Source organism: Equus caballus, chromosome 10 (assembly GCF_041296265.1).
Source record: "Equus caballus isolate H_3958 breed thoroughbred chromosome 10, TB-T2T, whole genome shotgun sequence".
Taxonomy (NCBI): Eukaryota; Metazoa; Chordata; class Mammalia; order Perissodactyla; family Equidae; genus Equus; species Equus caballus.
In genome coordinates, this window is record NC_091693.1 from 88,678,953 (window position 1) to 88,684,575 (window position 5,623).

Consider the following 5,623-nt stretch of genomic DNA (forward strand, 5'->3'; position numbering starts at 1 on the left):
TAGGACATTATACTCATCCATTATATTGATGATATCGTGATGATAGGACAAGAAAATGTGCTTGTATGCTAGGTGCCTTAGAGTACATGTACCCCTGAAAATACAGGGGGCTGACACCTCACTACGTTTTTTGGAATCCAGGAGTCTTGGGCATGAAGAGATGGATCTCTTTACTAAAGTAAAGAACAAGTTGCACCCTTCAAAGTTTAGTGGGGCTGTTTAAATTTTGGAGGCAATGTTTTCCACACATCAGGGTACCACTGAATTTATTGACTGGATGACCTAAGAAGCTGCCAGCTTTGAGTAAGGCGCAGAGCGAGAGAAGGCTCTCCGGCTGGCCCAGGCTGCAGTGCAAGCAGCCCAACCACTCGGCTCTTGTGTCCAAGGGAATCCCGTGTTAATTAAGTGTCTGTGGAGGGTCCGAATGCTGTGGCAAGCCCTGATAAGAGAATTGCAGAGGAGACTCATACCTTTGATTCTAGAGGTAGCTAGGATGGCAATCTGGCTCCCTTCAATTTCTGCCTCTTGGCTCCTCCATCATCAAGGAAGCTGGCAGGAGCTTGCTTGGTCTGAGTCATGCACAGCTCCTTCTGCCCCCTTCCTCCTGATGGAGAAGTCTGGAAGGCATTGTGTAAACTTCTCAGGAACCCCAGCAGAGCATAGCATCGATACCATATCGCCAAAGACAACCAGGCACACACCTGTGGCTGGATAAGTTGGGTTTAATGTTTGTTGCAGACAGAGAGAACATACCACATGGGGAACTGTGGGACATCTCCGTAAAAGGTGATTGGAGAGGACTTACAGAATTTTCAGCTGTCAGGTATTTTGGAGAGAGTTCAAGACAGCAGGGCTTTGCTCTGGATTGGGTGCTGTCAGGAAGCAAGGATAATTCTGTGACTGGGTATCTTCAATCTCTGTAAGGTAGGAGGAATAAAGTGAGGCCACATCTGTAACTGGTGAAGAAGTAGCAGTCACTCATATTAGTGACGTTAAAGAGAAGCTTGGTCATTTTTATGGCTTGGACAATGTTTGTGTTTTTTTCTGTTTTCAGACATAATTATGAAGTAAACATGTTGTCCTAATCCGTTACAATCACAGAGTGGCCTTGACTGATGTCGATGTTCTGTAAAAGTACTCCTGTCTAACAGGAGAACATCGAGACCTGGCTGTGAGTGGCAGGTCCTAGCAAAACCAAAGTCTAGCTGATAGTTCCAGGCCAATCCTGCCTGTCAGGGGCTGATTTTCTCTCTTTCAAGAGCCACCGTTCACAGCATCGATCTCAATTCCACTCCCTTATCCTGGCTTTTTATTCTTGCCTGTCTCCTTCATCCTGGTCCCTCACTGGTCCTCCTTGGAAGGCAAATCTGGTTCACTTCACTTTATCCCAAACTGCACCTCATCCTTCTTCAGGTGTGCTAACTGAAGTGAAGATGCTCTTTTATGGGAAAAACAATATTCTACATAGTATTGTCCTTTTGGCTGGGGCAGTTTAGGGTTGATTCCTGGCAGGAGTTTCCTGTGGTGGCCGTGTGAAGAGCGTGGTGCGATGGTGACACCAGCAGCAGCGTCTGTCAGACTTGTCCTGGGCCGTGGTGACCAAAGACCAGACACTCAGCACATCCCACAACCTTCCCGATGCCTTGTTCCTACATCAGCCTCTGGAATGAAACTCTAATCCTGGATAAAAAGAAGCAGGTATGGAAGTTCTGATTTTACCAAGGAAAAGTTTAGAATGAACCAAGTGTTTTATGTGTTGGCTAATATTATGTTTCTACCACCAAAAAGGCTTGAGACAGAAAATAGGTTCAGTGACCCAGAAAATAAAGAAAATGTCTGCTCCCAAATTTGTGGTATGATAATTCAGACTTAGTATTGACAGTGGCTGGATGGGGGCGTGGCCTAAGAGGGAGAGGAGAGGAAACCCAGGTTATTTAAATTTTCTTATCTGTACTTTTTGCATATTTAAAATTTTTTTCTACAACAAATATGTATTACTTTTGTAATCAGAAAAATATAAGCATTACTTTAGAGGAATCTCATCAAAGCAAATACAGTACTGGAAGGTCAGTATTAAGCACAAGTGACTGGTACTATACAGATATGATTGCTAAATTTATCTTAATAGAAATTGTAACTGATTAAAACACTTAAATTAGTCTTGTTGATATTGTCTCAGCTAATAATGCCAACGCATACTATAAAACAGAGAATTCTTAACCTTTTTACAAACTCTTGAAAATAAGAAGCAAAATTCTTGCCTCTTGGCCATAAGTATTAGCAGTTGTGGAAACTACTAATGAGCTCATGCTTATTTGTCATCAAAGCTGTGATCACACACATCTCATGATGTTAAGCAAGTAGTAATTCGATGGCAATATCCTAAGTTCTTGAGGGCAGGTACATAGACACTCGGATGGGTCCCACAGGAAGGGTTGACATTCACTCTTGTGGGCAGTGGGGGCTGGGAGAATCTGTTTCCAACTCTGACGGCGACCAGGAAATGTCTCTTTCTACCAAAAGAAGTCTTATTCTATGAAACCTCCTTTCCATTTGCACAGTATGGAAAGCCAGTTTCATGCAGGGGCTGAAGCAGAGGGGCCTGCCTGCTGTGAGGGGACAGACGGACCATGGGAGAGACTGAGTGTGACAACTGGGTGGAGAGCGTAGAGGTGGATTCAGGACCTCCCATGAACGTCAACTAATACAGACTCACTACCTAATGATTCAGAAAGTGAACAAAGACTAATGTGGAGAGAAAAACAGGGCTTCTGAGACAATGCCTTGGAGTGAGATAAGAGTGACAAGGGGTAGAAGGTACAGGGAGGACCCAATGACATCAGATTGAGCCCTCAGCTGGAATTCAGTTATCTGGAAGCCCCTGCAACTGCACTTGTAAAGTATGGGTATAGATTAGATGACAAAATGAAAATTTCAGCATATTACTAATATAATCAATATGATTACAAAGGTAAACTACAGATTGGGAAAATATTGGCCACGAAACAGCTAACATTTCTTTCTCTCTGAGTATGCGTCCAGTACTGTGCCGAGCGGTTTACCTGCTTTGGTACGTTTAATTCTCATGATAGCACTTTGAGGTCGGGACGAGTATTTCCCTCACCTGGAGAACTGATGTTCAGAAAGACCAAGCAACTTTCTCAGGGTCCACAGCAAATAATTGGCTGGGTTGCATTCAGACCCAGATGTCTTACTCCAGCGTCTGTGTTCTTAATTGTTGCATAGACTGTCTTTCCAAACTGACCGAAGGTCATCACCAAAGCTTTTGTGGAGGAACTGGAAAGTCGTCAGAACCTATTGCATATGCCTTCAAGTTTAGAGAGTACGAGTGGGTAGAGGAAATTTTAGTGTGGACTCAGCATTTTGCAACAGATTTTTTTTTTTCTGGTTATTTGCAAGTTCTCAAGGTATAGGACACTTTCAGATACTGATATTCGTGGATACCTGGATCCTGTGGACTGCACCACGTATTCAATGAGAGGTTCTGGGGCCTAGACTGACAGGAAAGGTAATGGACTCAGAATTCTGTCTCAGCAAGGTTCATTCCTCTCTGGGAGGCCGCGCTTCACACTCACACAGCGTGACGTGCTACCCCAGAGATTCTGAGCAGTTGACAGTCGTAGAGCTTCTACACTGAAAGGTTGTGCAGTGAATCAATCTGTTTTGGAATCAAATAAATATCACGTAAATTTGGAAATAGATACAATTATAGAGGGTTATAAGGCAATAAAGTGAGCACCCAAAACATGAGAATGCTTTTAAATTTCAATTGAAAACCCATTCGTTTGGAAAGTACTTGTATTACTTACATTAAGTAAGTATTTTGCAAGAATAGGAACGTTTCCAGCGCTTTTAATGGGGTGTTCCTCCCTGGCTTGGCTGAGGCGTGAGGACCACAGGGTCCACTTTTAATGGTGGGGCTGAGGTACTTCTTTCTTCCTGTGAGGAGAGATGAAAAGAAGCAATGCAAGATAATAAACTTGTTCTAATCTAAAGAATCTAACACGACAGATTTTACAAATGCTCATGTTTTAATTTTAGACAAATTATTCTACCTGACCTCACCTTTCTCATTGCAAGTTAATATTGATATTTGACACATCAGATGATTAGATATTTCTAACAGTTGATTCCTTTGGCTATCATGCTCATTCTTTTACTCAATGAAGAGTAACTGAAAGCGGTCAATGGGCCAAGCTCACTTCTGGTTCTGGAAAGACAGTTAGTCACAAGGCAGACAGGATCCCTGCCCTTTTGGAGCAAATGCTCTCATGGGGAAAGCTAGATGTACTCAAAATTTAAAATCTGTATTTATCAGATAGTGATGAGCATTCTAGGCTGAGTCCTATGATAGGGAGGGCCCTGGGCTCCTATGGAGTTGGCAGTCAGAGGAGACCCGAGCACCTAGCAGGGACCTCTTGTCAAAGAGCATCCCAGGCAGAGCAGCTGATAGAGCCGCCAGCCAAGGACCAACAAGCAGGCTGTTTCAGAAAGAGATTGTACGAATCACAGATTACTTTCTCTAGACAAAATAACCAAGAGATTACCTAGCCTCCCCCTTCTGTTGGATAGGCCCCCGTTCCATCCTCGCAAATGGGTCACCTACACAGAGTTTGGTAACACTGGTTTTTATTAAGTACTCACAAAGATGGCAGAAACAACAGAGTTGGCAATCTTGCATAGTAAACAGGAGACTGGTCTGTAGGTGAGCCAGAGAAGCTTAGGAATACAGCTGTGGCCAGTTTGATAGCTAATATGTTAATTCTGTTAATGATCAGTTCAGAGTTCATAGTTAATCCTCTATTAAACCCCGAAAGAGAAATAATACAATAAAGATGACACAGATGACATGGAGCCCACCTTCTTATTGGCACACCTTGCTGAGAAAATATGCTTCCTCACGCGCAGGTTAAATGCTGTGTGCTGTTCATGGGCGCTATCTGGAGGGCCACTCTTCTGGATGTTTCCATCACAAGTGCATTCCAGCGGCACTGGCCCAAGCCTGTTTATTTCCACCTTGTAGCTCACGTGGTTTTACTCTGGTGCTGATGTGCGTAACTGTGGTTGTTTCTGTGGTTTTCTGACAGGCTCTGGAGAGTTACAGATCGTGCAAAAGGTCGTAGGTCAGTTTATCTTTCCAGATACAGAACAAAGTCAAACTCCTCTAAAATGCTGGTGCTTAGCAAAGTAATCTTGTAAGTTTAGTTTGCCTTCCCACGATGAAAAACAATGAACAAACAAACAAAAAACTTAAAAATAAAATCAGAAATCATTAGTGCAGGACAGGACTCCTGAGCCTGTGGAGAAAGAAAACGCCACGCACACACAGTCCCTCAATGATGCTGCTGCTCTAGTCTCTCTCTTTTTGTAGTATTCTTAGCCATGCTTTTTCTGAAGCCTGAGAACATTTTGTGGTGTTTTTGATGGGAGAAAGGACAAGATAACACACTTTAGGTCTTTAACTCATAGAAACTGGTGGACAAAGAGAAAGATAATTGTGTCCTTATAACTCAGCAAGGGTAAGTGATCCAGGTTGTAAATCTATTGGTAATTCATGAATATTGAGAAATATCTTCTGATAAAGATAATTAAGGGAGTATCC

The 5,623-nt window shown here is 42.9% G+C and overlaps 1 long non-coding RNA gene across 1 annotated transcript; it reads right to left on the reverse strand.

Annotated features, from left to right (window-relative positions):
• Nucleotides 1-704: 704 nt before the first annotated feature.
• LOC138915870 (uncharacterized) lies at nucleotides 705-5,018 on the reverse strand. Its single transcript, XR_011422266.1, has 4 exons — nucleotides 4,882-5,018; nucleotides 3,831-3,960; nucleotides 3,125-3,679; nucleotides 705-1,680 (listed from the first exon to the last, which is right to left on the reverse strand). It is a non-coding gene; the product is annotated as an uncharacterized lncRNA (long non-coding RNA).
• Between the last annotated feature and the right edge of the window lie 605 nt (nucleotides 5,019-5,623).